The sequence below is a fragment of the Panthera uncia genome (assembly GCF_023721935.1).
Source record: "Panthera uncia isolate 11264 chromosome B3 unlocalized genomic scaffold, Puncia_PCG_1.0 HiC_scaffold_1, whole genome shotgun sequence".
NCBI lineage: Eukaryota > Metazoa > Chordata > Mammalia > Carnivora > Felidae > Panthera > Panthera uncia.
The window spans coordinates 70467725-70486416 of NW_026057582.1; positions in this window are offsets into that span (position 1 = coordinate 70467725).

Consider the following 18692-nt stretch of genomic DNA (forward strand, 5'->3'; position numbering starts at 1 on the left):
GAAAAAAAAAAATATATATATATATATATATATATATATATATATATATATATATATGTCTGATGGTTGCACATCAAAGTAGATACTTGTAAGCTGTAGCTTTGAAGGACTCCAACCTGGTAAAGAAGAAGGAATTTTTACTTTTCACTTACTGCCCCTCTGTTTGGATTTTTACCCTTTGTTCCTTCCCCACTGCCCCCAACCTCCCAAAACTCAGGCTGCAACTCTCCTGCTGTGATCAGCACTTCCAAGATCTGAGGGTCTCATGAATGATAAAAGACACTTCGACTTGATGGCAATTCACTTTATGGCTTTGGAAAGGTCACCAACCATTTCTGGGACTCTGAGCTTCAGTAGATTATCAAAAAAGCCTTTCTCGAATCTAAGTTTGATTCCACTTCTATAGCAAACAGACTAGAAAGGGATATGCTGGGTTGATAAAAAGACATTTATTTCAGAGACAAAACAAGTTTGGGTTTCCAATGAGTAACGTAAAATAGATTCCTGAAACATAAGTGTATTTCTAAGTGAAGCCTGATCTCACATGATTAAAAACCAGGAAAAATACAGATTTGGAAGGTTTTTTGACAAAAAACACAATTTTGATTGAATTTTTCACTTATCATTAATCTCTTCTGAACTCAGAATTTCTCTCTCATTTTTATTTTACTCATTTTCAAGGGGGACCTCATGGTCTCTTACTTTTCAGAAAATCTGATCAAAATTTGCTGCTGCAATTCAAGTGCAGATGTGTCTTACACCCACTAGGGGTCAGACGACTACATTAATACAAACCAATCCCAACTTGAAAAGTGGTATTAATTGGTTGAGGGCTGTGCCAACTAATTTCCCTGCAGGACAGAAGACTGGCCATTTCAATTAAACATTACATAAAGAAGATAATGAGAAAGAACGCATTTGACAAAAAAGACTCAGAAAGTTGAAACTATCATATATAATAAATATAATATAATAAAGAAGTTTCATCCTTAATAAAAATTTCAGTTACTCAACTGGCTCATTCTGGTTGGCAAGATATTACTCTAGCCTAAGTAGGTTCAGATTGGAGGATTAATCATTGAACTGAGCAAATGCTAAGAGAGCAGAAACAACTAAAATTATTAAACTGTCAGCAAAAAAAGAAAAAATCCTCATTTTTAAAGGATGAACCGCATGATTAGCAGAGGATTGAGATGGATGGCAGAAACATTTTTCTAATGGATTTCAACCATGGCAACAATAAATCTGAATCATCTTAGAGCAGTGATGCACCCAGGAATATGGGCCGAGAGCAGCCCTGAACTGGGCCCCTACTTAGCCTCAGCTCTGCCATGAACTGGCCCTTGTACCCTTGGACTAACAATTCATCTTCTCTTGGTCTTACTCATGCATCTTCAGAATGAATAAGTTAAGATTGCATGATTTATAGAGAGGGTCCAAGCCCTAAATTAAACAGATTTATTTAATAATCCTGTCAAACAGAAGATAAGAAAGTAAGGGGAAAATGCACCAAAGTTTAAAAATGGAAGGTGTGAAGCGTCAAGATAGATTACTATACATTTTCATCATTAAAAAACATGGAACAAACTGAGATCATAGATCATATTCATTGTCAGAGTTAAAGTAATAAACAAAAAGTCAAATTTCAATTCATTGACATTTTTAGTGACAGAGTATTCTAAAGTATTCTAACAGGCTGTAAGTGTACATGTGAAAATAGATGCAGGTCATTGTCTGGAATGATAAACAGACAATTAAAAAGTGGTAACCTGTTGGAGGGTGGTAGAATTGGATAGATATGGAGGAGGGCATAAGAATAGAAGGTGTATTTCTTTATATATTATTTTGATATCTTTACCCATGTGAATGTATTAACATTTTTTTAATTAATTTAAGAACTCCATAGATGGGACAAAAATGTGTGTCAATACTAAAACAAACATAACTGAAAGTAAAAATCCCCCATAATTGAAATGAGGATTAAGAATGATATGAGGGATATCTATTGCTAACTTAAGTTGGTAATAAAGGAATGATATTGTGTCAGTTTTTTGTTTTGTTTTGTTTTGTTTTTATTTGAGAGAGAGAGGGGTCGAGCAGGGGAGAGGGGCAGAGAGAGAGAGAGAGAGAGAGAGAGAGAGAATCTTAAGCAGGCCCCAGGCTCAACGCAGAACCTAACATGGGGCTTGATCCCATGACCCTGGGATCATGACCTGAGCCAGAATCAAGAGTCAGACACTCAACTGACTGAGTCATCCAGGCGCCCCAAGAATGATACTGTGTTTAAAGGGGCTGCATCAAATTGGTCATCTCAGAATGGGTGCGTCCAAAGGTTCTATATGGCAGTTGTATCACCTGGGTCCCAAAACCTCACTGAGTTGTTTGTCTCTTACCCTGTCTCTTCAGAGAGGTGCTGAATCAGGACAAGTACAATTCCATTCCCCTTCTTTCTTTACACATGCACACACACACACACACACACACACACACACACACAAACAAAATGTTTCTTAGCAAAGCTGTAGTGGATTTTAACCTATGCAGATAAACAATGGAGAGGGTCACAAGCAAATGAGTTAAATAGCTAAGCCCTGAATCCCAGGCTTCTTAACATAGAGTTTTAATGCAATTTCAATCAAAATTCCAGCAAGATAACTTATAAATATAGACAAGATTGTTCTAAAATTTATATGGAAAGGCAAAGGAACTAGAATAGCCAAAAATAATTTTGAATACAAAGAAGAATGTAGGAGAAATCAGTCTACTTGATTTTAACTTATTATATAGCTACAAGACTATATGGTATTGATGGAGAAACAAACATAGCAGTCAATGGAACAGGACGGAGAATGCAGAACCCAGAAATAGAACAATACAAATAAATATGTCCAGTTTACTTCTGACAAAGGTACAAAAGCAAGTGAGTGGAAAAAAAGATAATCTTTTCAAAAAAAGAAAAACAAAAACAAAAAACCAGTTCTGGAACAACTGGACACCCATAGGCTAAAAACATGAACCTTGTGACCCAAACACATTAAATAAAAATTAGCTCAAAATGTTTTAACGACTTAGAAGAAAATGCAAAACTCAAACTTGTAGGGAAAAGAAACACACAGGAGAAACTGTTTGGGATCTAGGACTAAGCAAAGAGTCCTGAAAGTTGACACCGACAATTCAATCCATAAAAGAAAAGCACTTCATCAAAATTAAAATGTTTGCTTTGTGAAGGACCCATTAAGAGGATAAAGAGACAAGCTACAGATTGGGAGAAAATATTTGCAAACCATGTATTTGACAAAAGACTAGTGTCTACCATAAATAAACAACTCTCAAAACCCAACAAGAAGACATTCCAGTTGGACAGTGGGCATAGACATGAACAGACTGAAGAAGATATAAGGATGGCAAATAAGCACATGAGAAAATATTTAATGATATTAGTCATTAGAGAAATGCAGATTAAAACCTCAGGAAGATATCATCATACACTGATCATAATGGCTAAAACAAAAAATTGCGACAGCATCAAACGTAGACAAGAATGTAGAGAAACTGGATCACTCAGACATTGTTGGTGAGAATGTAAAATGCCACAGCGACTCTGGAGAACAGTTTGGCAGTTTCTTCAAAACACACAACTACCATACAGCCCAGAGAGTGCACTCTTAGGCTTTAAGCCCAGGAAAAAAAAAAAAAAAAAAAAACTTACACTCATGCAAAAGCCTGTACAAGAATGTTTTTAGCTATTATATTTGTAATAGCCTAAAACTAAGCATAGCCCAGATATCCTTCAATTAGTGGAATGTTACACAAACTCCGCTATATCCATCTCATGGCAATACCACTCACTAATAAAAGGGAATGCTGCCATAATAAATAAATAAATGCAACAACTTGGATGCATCTTCAGAGAATTATGCTGAGTCAAAAAAGCCAATCCCGAAAGATTCCATACATATGATTTCATTTAGAACATTCCTGAAAAAATATAGAAAGGGAGAATAGATTAGTGATGGCCAGGGACTAAGGCTAAGGTGGGACAAGTGGGGGAAAGAAAGAAAGGACCTCTATAAAAGGGCAACACAAAGATCTTATGGTGATGAAAACCTTCAGTACCTCGTCTGTATCAATGTCAATATCCTGGTTGCCGTGGTGTACCACAGTTCTGTAACTGTTGTTGGGGGTTAGTTACCATTGGGAGAAAATGAATAAAAGGTAGATAGGGGCTCTCCGCATTATTTTTTGCAACTATCTGTGAATCTACAATCATCTCAAAAGGATAAATTTAGTTTGACATCTATACATATACACATACACACCAACCATGGCCTCAAGTTCAGTTACAGAAATAAAGAGTGTAACAGCTAGGTGTATCTGTTCCTTACTGGTTATGTACGTGTTTTTGCACAAATTATTCAGCTATTGATGATACTTTCCAAATTTATACTTCTTCTCTTTGTGTTTCTAGGACTAGGATTCTACAAACCACATTTCCACTTTTTTAGCTTCTTCTGTCTTTAGCCAGAAAAAGGAGGCAATACAGGGAGACCATACTCTGAAGAAGGAAGAGACTCGTTCCTTCCTATGTGCCTCCTGTGGGCTTCCTCCCTGTTTTATATCCCTCCAAGCACCACACAAGAACATATCTTCTTGACCTGAGACCAGAAGTCCTTCAAGCAGTTGACTCTAACTTGCCTTTTTCCAACACTTACAACACCAGTCGCATAGAACAAGTCTCAGCAAACTCTTGCTGTTAAGTTTTGCCAGAGAGTGAATATTTGAGACTTTGCTGCCCATACTATTTGTAACAACTATTCAACTCTGTCATTGTTGCATGACAGCAACACAAACAATACATAAATGAATGAGTGTGGCAAGTGTAACTTTACTTATGGACACTGAAATTTGAATTTCATATAAGTTTCACATGCCACAAAATATTACCACTGTTACAAGTTGCATTGTGCATCCAAAAAAAGATATGTGGAAGTCCTAATCCCCTGTGCCTGTGAATGTGATCTTTTTTGGAAATACGGTCTTTCCAGATGTAATCAAGTGAAGGTGAGGTCAGTAGGTTGGAAATACTGCAATCTCGTTCCTTCTCCCCCACTCCTAGGGGAAGGGAGCTGTTTTCTGTAATTGCTTCCATTATACCTTGCTATTCTCTTTCCCCCTTCAGTTGTCTAGTTAGTAATTTTATATCTAGTTAATAATTATTTGTGTTAGGTTCTCTCTATTACAATAACTATGTGATTTCTTTCTCCTGACCAGAACTTGATTGGTCTAATTTCTTTTTTTAAAAAATGCTTCAAGATTTTGCGTGAAGTGTACTGACCTTCAAGGCTTTGGGGATGTCTTGGTAATTATTAAATTTAATTTTAGGTAATTATGACAAGTCTTCACAGAGCTGGAATTTCTGACATAAAAATTGCTACCTTATTTGTCACAAACTTTAATTAATAATCACTTTTGCTTAATAGACTCATTCCTCTGAGGATCCCCCAAATGCTTAAGAAGGTCTAAAGAATTAATTCTACATTATACTAAAGAAGGAATGAAGCTGCCAGTGTCTCATAAAGTTTAACATGCACCTGTCCTTGGACCCAGGAATCCCATCTTTCATATTTACCCAAAAGAAACAAAAGCACATGTTTATGAAAACACTTACATAAAATGTTCACAGCAGCCTATTCATAAAAGCAGAAATCTGGCAACAACCCAAGTGTCTACTAATGGGAAAATGGATAAACACATTGAGGTATATCCATATAATGAACTACTGTATGCAGAACAACATGGATAAATCCCAAAACATTATGTTGAGCAAAAGAGACAAGACACAAAAGACTTTGTGTGAATTTGTTTATAAGTCTAAGAATAGTTAACACTAAGGAAGAGAGGCAGGGAGGGTGGGGAGGGAGGTCTAAGAACAGTTAAGACTAATCTATGGTGATAGAAATCAAAGAATGAGCCCTTGGAGCAGAAGAATATTGACTACAAAGAGGCAGGAGAGAATTCTGGGAGTGACAGAAATAGATCGTGATTGGGGTCAAGGCTATAGAGACATATATTTGTCAGAGCTCATTGATCTGCACTATTCATGTGTACATTCCACTTTATGTAAATTTTACTGTAAAGTTTTAAGAATAAACAAAGAAAAAAATAGTCTCTAATTTTCATACCTGAAATTACCATAGCATAACTTTTGAAATTGTAGACTCTAAACCTTTAGAAGGCAAGCACCAAAATGATCTCGTTTATTTTACATAAATTGTAACATGATGTGACATATATCTTGAACCACGAAGCATTCGTGTTAGAAGTGTAAGCATTTTCAAACATATGAGGAAGGCATAGATTTCAAATGAAATCTGTGTACCTAACTCAAGTTTGGCCTCCCTTCCCTCCCTCCCTCCCTCTCTTGTTTTGCATCTTCAGAAGCAAATTTACTCTCAAATTAATGAAACCTGCCCTTCAAAGCCCTTCATTGCATGTATTCCTATAAAGCTCAGTTAGGAGCCCTAACAATGTGTTGCCATAGTCCTATGATTTTGTAAAATGATATAAAAAGTAAAAAATTAACCATATTGGGTTCAAACCATTCTCTTTCCATTTTGCCTTTTCCCTTGATCATACACTGCTCTATATCAAGTTTGTGGGAGTGGCTGCTGACATTCTGGGGATTCAGCTAAGTTGAGTTCGGAGTACATTTTCTTTTTTTTTTTTTTTTGAGTTGGGAATATATTTAATTAGGATTTTATGTGGTATATATATTTATGTTGTTTACAGTCACTTCTTTGTAGGGTTAATTGCCAACTATCCCATTTAGGAACGACTTCCTAGGGTACTTCTACTGCTTACCTTGCCAATTTGCCCTCAACTCAAAGATTCAGGACCAGAGGTCATATTGCAATAAGAACATGTTCTGAGGCAGCCAACACCAGTGGAGAGGGGAAGAGAAAAGAGTGAAATATACCAAGGTGGAGGCTAGTCTGTGAAAATTCTTTCGATAATTATACACACAAATTTGGCAACAGAAGATTCAACTGTCATCCACTAGTCAAAACAGAAGATTTTCGGGAGCCTGGGTGGCTCAGTTGAGTGTCCGACTCTTGATTTAGGCTCAGGCCATGATCCCAGGGTCATGGGATTGAGCCCTGCGTTGCATTTCGGGCTGAGCATGGAACCTGCTTAGAATTTTCTCTCCCTCTCCCTCTTCTTCTGTCCCTCTCCCCTGCTCATGCTCCCTCTCTCTCTACAATAAAATTTTAAAAATAATAAATAAATAAAATAAATATATAAACAAACAGGAGCTTTTGCTGGGAATGTATTTGATAATGTAGTGTATACAATTATGAATATATAATTTTGTTCTTTCTGTGGAAATCACTTGACCTGTTATTTATTAGAATTCTTGTATTTGCAAAGTATAAACCTATAAAGGTATTAAAATATTGAATGTATTTATGTGTGATGTTCATGTTTTATGCATTTAACTATCAATAATAAGCATACATTTTTAAATCATCTAGGTAGAAAAAAGTCTTCTTTCTTGTTTAGGAAATATTTCTTATGTAGGAAATAATTCCTATTCTTAAAAGAATTACAAAATCACCACATAAAGAGGTGATCAAAAATACACGGCCTAGAAAATATCAAAGAAAAGTTTTATTCAGGTTATTTTTTTATTATTTTTTTTTTAAATTTTTTTTTTCAACGTTTTTTTTATTTATTTTTGGGACAGAGAGAGACAGAGCATGAACGGGGGAGGGGCAGAGAGAGAGGGAGACACAGAATCGGAAACAGGCTCCAGGCTCTGAGCCATCAGCCCAGAGCCTGACGCGGGGCTCGAACTCACGGACCGCGAGATCGTGACCTGGCTGAAGTCGGACGCTTAACCGACTGCGCCACCCAGGCGCCCCCAGGTTATTAATATTAACTAATCAAATTGGTTTTTGTCTACATTTAAAAAGCGGAATTTCTTATTTCTTTTTCAATCTTAAATAAATAATTCATTTTTCAATTTAAATGCTTTAAACAGGCCACCAAATTTCATAAGCTTCAGGTCCATCTTATTTCACCACTGGATGGGGTGACCAAAAAAATGTCAACAATCTAAAAAAGACAAAAATAAATAAATAAAACCAAGAAAACAAGGAAATAAAGATGTAGAGGAATAAACAGTCAATAAGCTAGAGCCATAAGGGCAATCAGAAATGGAGGCATTTCACACCCCTTTTCTGAATAACACTTGCTTTCTCTTTATATCCTGTTACTTAGCCATAATTTCTTCCTTTACGATCTCAAACAGTAATAAAGCAAGTCACAAAAAGGTAGGCAGAGTATGATCATGGATTTAAAAAATCTACAAATATGTGTAAAGAAATAAAACTTATATAAATATTATCAAATGAATTTAGAAAGGATCCAGAAAGATCCAATTGAATTTTATAATCAGCCCATAGCCTCCAGTTTTAGAACAATGGTTGACAGAAGGTAGATACTGAGTAAATAGTTGATGAATTAATTAACAGTTAATTCACGAATTAATTCAGTCCATAACTTTAAAACAAAAAAATTAAATGTACAAAAATACAAATAAGTAAAGACAAGTAAAGAAACAACCTAAAATCTGCCACTCAAAAAACCGTTGTTTACATTTTGGTGCATTTTTATATACCCATATATAAAAAATTTTAATTTTTAAATACCCAATATTTAAAAAAAAAAATTTTCAATCAAAAGCACCAGGGCATCTTTCCATACCAGGAAGTATATACCTAAATAATTTCTTTTTTTTTTAATATAATTTATTGTCAAACTGGCTTCCATACAACACCCAGTGCTCATCCCAACAGGTGCCCTCCTCAATGCCCATCATCCACTTCCCCCTCTCCCCCACCACCCCCCCCCCATCAACCCTCAGTTTGTTCTCTGTATTTAAGAGCCTTTTATGGTTTGCCTCCCTCCCTCTCTGTTTGTAACTTTCTTCCCCTTCCCCTCTTTTTTCCCCTTCCCCTCCCCCACGGTCTTCTGTTGAGTTTCTCAAGATCCACATATGAGTGAAAACATATGGTATCTGTCTTTCTCTGACTGACTTATTTCACTTAGCATAATACCCTACAGTTCCGTCCACATTGCTGCAATACCTAAATAATTTCTAATGGCTACATTCTATTCTAGCATTCATAATCTTTTATGATAAAATTACTTAATTTAATTCCTTAATTTAATTGCAGGAGCCAACATAGTGCTGTTTCCTTACCATGAATCATTCAGAATGAAGTACTACACAACGGCTAGAGATGGGTGAATACCTCCCCAAGCCCCTCCCAAAGCCCCTCCCCAAGCTCCTCTGGTTGACTTTCCCTGTCTGGCCCTTTACTGTGGCACACCTCTCTTACCAAAATTAGGTTAGCAAACATGCCAGAAAAAATTGAGTCTGCTTTCCTCAATCTCCAGGGGACAGGAGCCTGATATTGAGCCAAAAGTATTACTTCTGAAAAGAGAGATGCTTTCGTTGCTCACTTTTGGATGGATTCCTCACTAGTCTTTTAAACCAAAGGCAAAAATGTCATCATTTCTCTGCCCCAGGTAAGGTACTGAACCATACGTATTGACAGCATTCTATTAACATCAGAGAACATGACACAACCTTTTGCCTTAAGGAATAAGGGAAATACCAGTGTAGTCCTCAGTGACCTAAAGAATTGGGTCTCTGTAACTTTCTGCCATGAAGGTTACAGGAAAGGATCCAATGGCAAATTTAAAACTCTCTTCTTCATTGAAATATCCACGGAGTCTCCCTGACTACTCTAAGATATAGGCTCCTCCACTTCTCTGAGTTCAGGCAGCATTCATACCCTCCTAGTAGTGTTAGGTACCTTGTACTGTGTTATGTCATAGGCCGTACCTTTGCAAGATCCCGGAGGGCAGGTGCTGTATCTTATGCTAATCTGTGTGCCCCATAAAACCTGTTCAGTGCTTGATAAATCATAAAAGTTCTGAAAAGTGGGGGGCGGGGGGGGGGCTTGGAGATGAGTAATAGGATGGAGTCTTTAAAAAGGTCAAAAGAGGCACCTGGGTGGCTCAGTCAGTTGAGCATCTGACTTCGGTTCTGGTCATGATCTCATGGCTCATGAGTTCGAGCCCCATGACAGCTGGGAGCCTGGCGCCTGGTTCAATTTCTGGGTCTCCCTCTCTCTCTGCCCCTTTCCTGCTCGTGCTCTCTCTCTCGCCTTCAAAAATAAATATTTTTTGAAAAGCTTTTAAAAAGTCAAAAAAAAAAAAAAAGGCCTCCGTAAAGATAAGATATTCTAGATCTTAGAGCAGTTTACATAATTATTAGATCCTCCTCTTACATTTGTATTCTGAAACTGAAAACCTAAAGGTGGTGTAATGTTAATGTTTGTGGGGAACCCCTTGCCCAAACTCTGGCTCTGGATTTGTCTGGATGAGAGTTGATAAAGTGTCCAACTCCAAGGAGGGTACAGTCTCTGGGAAGTCACTTGAACACCTTGTCCCACCAGGCCCTGGCCTGGGGTCGGCCTAAATGTGTCTTTAAGGGACACAGACACCCTGAGGAACTCCAGGTCCCAAAGATGGCCTGGCCCTCCCTCGGAAGCTGACCCAGAAGACCAAAGCAGATCTGCCTTGTTCCCTCCACCTAACTTCCCCTAAGCTCTTCTTAACACAACAGATCACCACAACCCAAACAGTCAGCTTCTGCTTGCAGCAACAGGCCCGCTCCGGACACCCATGTCTGCGGTGGTGTTACGCCCACAATCAAGCAGATGAGAACCCCATGAGCTCAGCCCTGCACCGACCAGACCTGGAAAGGCACCAGAGGAGCCACAACTTAAGAAGACATATGAAGGTGGGGTGACAGGAATGTGAGAGACACCCAGCAACTTCATTTTGAAGAGTCACGAAGGAATGGAGAGTGTTTAGCCAAGAAGGGAAGAGGCATGGGGAGCTGTCTCGTACACTCTGAAGGAAGAAGTTATATGAATGAAATCAACCACTCCAAAGCCAACCAGATGGCAGAATTAGAAGCGGTGAGTGAAACTCATCCCAGGCAGATGTCTTAGTCTGGATTCCTTACAAAACAGATTTTAAGGCAAAGCTTAGGTATTATTGCTTTACTTAGGGGTGCAATCTCAGAGGGGAAAAAAAGTAAAGGAAAAGACACGTGAGGGAGAACAAACACAAGGTAGCACATTACCAAGCTGCACAGAACTTCCCCCAAAACACAGCTGGCCACACAGGACGTTTCTGGTGAGGTGGAGGGAGAAGGGCAATGTACTATGGAGCATAGTACACAGGAAGAGCTAGCAATTTATCTTCTGGATCCTTCCTGTCTCTATTCTCTCTCCACATGGTATAAACACCCCCACACTCCTTAGTTATCATCCTCTGCCCCTTTGAGGGGCACTGGGAGAGACCAGAGTCCCCACCACTCCAGTGGGATCTACTTTGGGCACCAGAGCTGCCTCAGCTTCTATGTAGTGAGTGTGACCACCCAGGGGGAGGTCAGAGACAACTGGAGGGCAAGGAGATGAGGTCACTGCAATGGCGGCAGCAGCCACACCTTTTAGAGCTGCAGGAATGGGAGTAAGCAGAGTTAGCCGAGGGGGGCTGAGGACAGGCAAGGCTAAGCAGATACAGGTTGGTTCACAGACCACACCAGCTCAGCAGGTTTTAGTAACATGCGATTTTCTGACACCCACAACCATCCAATAATGGAAAAGCCCAGCGCTTCTCAAACATTAAAGAGTATGTGCATACCTGCGGATCTTGTCAAATCCAAGTCTGGGTGAAGCCTCAAATCCAGCATTTCTAACTAATTCACAGGCAATGTCCTGGTGCTGCTCCTTACACTGCACTTTGAATATTAAAGGGATGGTCTCTGGGGCACCCGGGTGGCTCAGTCTGCTAAGCATCCAGCTCTTGACTTCGCCTCAGGTCATGATCTTATGGTTTGTGGGTTCGGGACTCGCATTGGGCTCTGTGCTCACAGCATGGAGACTGCTTGGGATTCTTTCTGCCTCCTCTCTTTCTGCCTTTCCCCTACTCGTGTGCTCTCTCTGTCCCTCAAAATAAATCAATTGACTTTAAATAAAATAAAAGAATTAAGTGGATGGTCTGTCTCACAAAGTAGTGTTTCACATCCCTACGTGTGTTTTAGCAGATCCTGCTTGATCTTCTTTACAAAAATCAGGCATTTTGCAGAAAGTTCTGCTTGGGATGAAAGACAGAACCAAATGACCACTACAGAACCCTCCAAATGTAAGTATTGACTTACCTTCCAAAACCCGATAAATACTAAACCAATGATGAATGATAAAAGAGTTAACAAAGAAGAAATGCGTAGCTTTGACCTTACTCATTGCTCACTTTTCAATGACTCCTTATCAGACCCAGAGCACAATTAGCCCAGACCCTGACTGAAGTTTAGAGTTTTGCCTAGTGACAACTGACCAGGAATAGATGTAATTCAGACACTAATTAACATGACTGATGCTTTTCTCATCATCTCTTTTCTAATATCCATTCTCACCCACAAGAAACTCCAGGGATAAATGCAGAGATGTTAAAAGGTATAGACAGGACATCTAGAATCATTTAGAAACGTTGTCCTCCAGAGATTCATGGGAAGGAAGTCAAATTTCAAATAGAAATGCAATCATTTCTCTTCCTTCCCTAAAGAGTAAAAACAGAAATAAAATCTCCTCAGCCCAGAAACTTAGGGAATGGGAGTTTCTGGATAGCTGAGTCTTCTGGCGACACGAAAGTCAACCCTTAAGAATTACCTTTTTCTGTTTTTATTCTAAATTATCCGTAACCACTTAGAACTGCTCTAGAAATTTGAATTACAGATTGTTACTTCTCCTTACTTTTCAATTACTTTCTCAAATTCTTATATTGTCTACCATCAGGATGCAGGGTGTCAGCCTCTTAAGTCTCTTCGCTTACTGTCTCCAAGTGCTGGGGCTTCGGTGCTCGTTAGAGCTTACACAGAGCAGACACAACTGGAAGTCAGATCAAATTATAGCTGCCATTACTCCTCTCTGCCACATGGTGGCACTGTTGAAGACGGGTTCTACACAGAGAGCGTGTCCCCACCGCAAAGCGCCTTCGCTGGTCTAGACCCCCCTCAAGATTTCTGTGGTTCCCTGAGAAAGGACCTCCCCATCTCCTAGGGCTAGGCTCAGCTCTACGGTTGCAGCTCTTTTTTCCTGCTCTTTCTCATCACACACATCCACTTCCCAGGGTGCTGGCCAGTGCCCAGGGATGCTGTTAGGTACAAACTCCAACATCTACCACCTCGCAGAATCCTTTTCTCCCTTCTCCAAAGAGGGATGTACGGTTAGGAGTTAAGCCTTCATAAGACAAAAGGTCTTATTACACCCCCTCTCTCTTGCACAATCTGTGCTAACCTTTCTTAATAAATCTAAGCCTCCCATGCATTTCCCTGATTTCTTAGGCAAGAGATACTGAACATAACTTAACTCCGTATTTATGTCTCCAGGCCACCATTATGAAGAACGTTGTGGTTTGGTTTGATTTGGCTTAGTGTTGTTTGTTTGTTTGTTTTTAGGGAAGTATACAAGTGCCTTTTACATTAGGAAAATTAGAGGTTTAGAGAACTTCCTTTGACAACTCATATCACAGAGCTCATATCTGGGGGGAGACTTGATCTCAAATCTATCTCTGGCCTGCAGCTGTGTCTTTTCTCACAACACGGCCTCGCTGCCTCCCTGCCCAGGGCTCTGCGACACAGATCATCATGCTTCTTCTTTAACCTTACTCTTTCAGTTTGTTTTGTTTTGTTTTTGACATGCATATCTTTATGTTCCAAATTTACTACCTTTTCTCCAAAAGTGAGCTATACTTTCCCATTTCTGTGCCTTTGCTCACGTTCCCATTTTCCTGAACTGCTCTTTAGTTCATCTCTGCCTTTCAAAACTCCAACCATTCTTTAAGGCCGAACCCCACACGTTAACTCCTCCCTGGGGTCTTTTAAAATCCCTCCCACTGAATGTGATCTCTTCCTCCATCAAACCCCCACAGCATTTTATGCATATTTTCCTATCCCATTCCTATATTGCAGGAATTGCAGGGCATCTAAATGGATTTCTTTAATTTTTTATTTCTTGCAGCACCTTGAATAGCATCTCATACTTAGTAAGTATTGAGTAAACACTTGTTGAATGGAATTTCATTGCCAAAGGCATCCCTCAATTTTTAGTAAAATTCTCCCTCCAACCTGAACTTGGTCCCATTTAGTGTCAATTCCCAGGAGGATTCAATACAAAGGAGGAAATACAAAACAGGAAGTAAAAGATGAGACGGAGGGCATTTTTGATAGGTTGCAAAAGTCCCAAGTGGTTTGGAGAACTTAGGAACTTCTAGTGACACACACGTTCAGTGATCTCACAGCATAAAAGAAAGTCTTCCAACTGAAAAGGACAAATGGGCAACTGTGGAAGATGAGAATAGGGATGTCATTGCATAGAGTCGGTCACATTCTCTTCCCTTGGGTACCATGATGCCACACTCAGTTTGTTCTCCTGATATCTCACTGCTCCCAGTGCCCTCTCCTCAATCTCCTAGTGCTGGAGCCCCAGGACTTGGTCTCACCTCTTCTATTATTCTCTTTATACACCTTCTCCATTGGAGGGTGACTTTTGCCACCTGTGCAATTTAAGCGCCACTGGAACTAAGGAGGGGCAGAGACAGGGACTGGCCAGTGTCATTCTGCCATCATAACATATTTCCAGCTTCTGACATTGGCAATGACTTGTACAGTGGTGCGTGGATGAAACCAGAAAATTCTGCATTTAGATGCCCTCTGGGACATATGATAATTTGCAAGACTGGTAGATAAAATCAAGTACATGTTTGCTTGAGACAGATAAAAAAAAAACTATGAACCAATGTCTCTCTCTCTCTGCTTTCCTTGATGGTAATCAGAAAACTCTACAAACAGTCTTAGACCTCATAAGGAAAGTCACTGTTTGCTTACACATACTAAATGTTTTGTCCTTTGGGGCCCTTTTGAAGGTGGAAGAGAGTCAAAATTGCAACAGCCCAATAAATGATTCTCATTTATTGCATCACTGCTAATTTGAACCCTGCCACTCAAAACACATAGAATGCTGATTACTGTGCATTCTTCTACAGTGGAAGGAGCAGTTAGGTCTCTGGTAAAAAGCCAGGCAGGTTTCCTCTAGGATACATGCATGCTGGCGTGTGTGTGTGTGTGTGTGTGTCTGTATATGTGTGTGTGAATGTGTGTGTACCTGATGTGTATGAAGGTCTCTCCTTACCCCAACTCTTTTTTTTTTTTTTTAATTTTTTTTTATTTTTATTTTTTTTTAAGCATACGACTCTTTTATTTTTTTTAATTTTTTTTTTCAACGTTTTTTATTTATTTTTGGGACAGAGAGAGACAGAGCATGAACGGGGGAGGGGCAGAGAGAGAGGGAGACACAGAATCGGAAACAGGCTCCAGGCTCCGAGCCATCAGCCCAGAGCCTGACGCGGGGCTCGAACTCAGGGACCGTGAGATCGTGACCTGGCTGAAGTCGGACACTTAACCGACTGCGCCACCCAGGCGCCCCTCCTTACCCCAACTCTTTAACTGCATTCAACTGCATTTTCCAGGGGTAGCTACTGAACCAACTAGCTTTCTTCTTTGCAACGTACCCAAAAAATCTCCAAATACATGGGTTGGTGAGGACCCTTCCCAACTTCTTAGATCTGTGCCTGGATCTTCTTGCTGAAAGGGCGGACCTACGCCGGGGACTCCATCTTGTTCTATGTCCTCCACCTTGACCACACCTCCTCCCCTTGAGTAACCTCCCGCTCACCCGTTCAAGCTTCCCAATCAAAACATGCCCGCGACCTGCGTAACAGGACTCTGACCCTTCCCCAGCCAATCGGCCGAGGCCACGACCCTTCCCCAGCCAATTGGCTGAGTCCACAGCCATTACCTCACCAACTGCCTCTAGACCCCAATAAAACCTTTGTGCTGTTGAAACTTGCTCTCTCTCCCCGGCATCTCACCGCTGCGTTGGTGCAGGTAGGGGATTGAGCTCAAGCTAGCTCGAATAAAAGCTCTTTTGCTTTTGCATGGGACTCGGCTCCCTGGTGGTCTTTGGGGATCACGAATTCCGGGCATAACACTTGCCACTGTGAGAATTTTAACAATAGTACCAGATAGAAGACAAATGGTAAATAGGGAAAACCACTAACAAAAGTTAATTTCTATATAGAAACATATTTAAGTCATTTTAGAAACTCTCTTTAAAACCTGAAACCCATCAAGAATATCTTATTTAAATCGTCATAGGAAAATATGAGTCTCATAAGGCATAAACTCTGTCATCTCAGAATGAAATTTTGGTTACTTTACGACCTCTACTGCCTTGAAAAATTGTTCTATCATGTTCTGGATCTGAAGGATCTAAAGTATCCAGGTTTAGAACAGAGGAATCTAAGCCACATTGTCATAGACAGTGGTTCCCTAAATGTTTTTAACTACACACCTTCAACAAAACATATTTGAGCACTCACCCTATTTATGTATACTTATTTGTAAACTATATATATGTATTACTGTCAGACTATCCTATTAACTATGTAATAAAATGGAGATAGAAATTAATCTCCAAAATAATTAGAGAATTAGTTAAAATAAACATCACTATTTTTAAAATTATTTCATTTATTAATGGTACAAAAAAACCTTTCTGCCCCTCCCAGAAATCTAATAGTACTGTTGTTAGCGATGGCTGTGATTGAACACATTTCATTATTTGTGAACTTTGGGTTTGTATTCATGTGCTGAAAGCTCAGTTTCAAATGTATTTTTAGTGTTAATGCCTTCATAGTATCATGAACTCATACCTCAAAGCATAATACATAATGACCCAGCCCCACTGCTAATGAGACTGGATGTGAATCTGTATTAGTCAGCTCAGGCTGCCATGATGAAGTACCACAGATTGGGTGGCTTCAACCACAGGAATTTATTTTCTCACAAATCTAGAAGCCAGAAGTCATGACTGATGAAGGTGTTGGCAGGGCTGGTTCCTTCTTGGAGCTGTAAGGGAAGAATCTTTTCCAGGCCTCTTGCCTTGGCTAGTAAATGGCCATCATCTCCCTATGTCTTCACATGGTCTTCCCTCTGTGCATATTTCTGTGTCCAAATTCTTTTTATAAGAACACCAGTCATAATGAATAGAACCCACCTGACTGACCTCATTTTAACTTAATTACTTCTGTAAAGATCCTATCTCCAAATAAGACTACGTTCTGAGGGACTGGAGGTTTGGATTTCAACATATGAACTGGGGGACGGGCACAACGCCACCTGTAACAAAATCTGTGTTTCAAATCGTTTGGTTCAAAATTTTGAAGTTATGGGTCACCTTCATGTCAGAAGGGATCAGCTCCACCATTGGCTTTGAATTATGACCTAATATTACCTTTATTACAAGTTTTCACAATATAAATATCTTAAGGTCCTTGCTCACTTAACCAAGCTCACAGAAAGTGCAAAACATCACAAGATGCTGGAAAATAAACTAATGAATGGTGTCCCTGCTGTGTGACCAACACCCTTCCCTCATGATACCCTGACCGTGTGACATCTAGCCCAGTTAAAGTCACCACTAATTTCTTTATTGCCTAGAATAAAACTCTAATTCATTCTTTTTTTTAAGTTTTTAACTATTTATTTTGAGACAGAGAAAGAGAGAGAGAGCACCCAGGAGTGGGGGTGGGGGAGCCAGAGAGAATCCCAAGCAGGCTCCCCACTGTCAATGCAGAGCCAGACACGGAGTTCAATCCCACGAACTGTCAGATCATGACCTGAGCTAAAATTAAGAGTGAGACACTTAACCAATTCATTCTTTTTAATGTTTTAAATAAATATATGGGTTCTAATACCTAATATCTGATATCTCCACAGGGGAGACCTCTTATCTGGACCACACTTTGGAGAAACTACCCACACATTTTCATATTCAGACTGGCAAAGTGATTTGAAAGAAGGGCCTTTGGCTACAACGTAGGCTGTAAAATCATGTTGAAATCAAACCAAATCAAAAGGGCCCATAGCATTTATGGCTCTTCCTTCCTCTTCTCGTTGGCTCGGATACACAAGTATTTATTTCCTCCCCAGGGTTCCTAACAGTGGATGGAGAGTAACACGGTCTGCTTCAGCACTGCCCCAGCGCCATGGGTCATGCTCCTCCAACTGCAGAGTTAGGAGCATTCATGGAAAATGTCACTCCGAAGATAGCAACACTGCCTGAGTCACGGTTTGATTGAATCTGTAGAATAATGTAATAGGAACTGTGTTCTCCACAAAAGTCACAAGGCAATAATGACAACAGGAGTCGGGGCCGAAAGATGCCAAACATTCTGTCCAAGTCAATGAGGCAAACAGACAGGTTAATGCACTGCAGGCATTGACTTCCTTGGAGGGAATGGCAATTTCCTGAAAAACTGCAGGGATAAAAAAAAATCTATTGTTTATAATAAACGTGGCCAAATGTATTGTAGCTCTGGGGGGCTAAGTGGGCCATCAAAAGAACAACAATGCAGGGCGCCTGGGTGGCTCAGTCAGTTAAGCCTCCAACTCTTGATTTCGGCTCAGGTCATGATCTCATGGTTGGTGA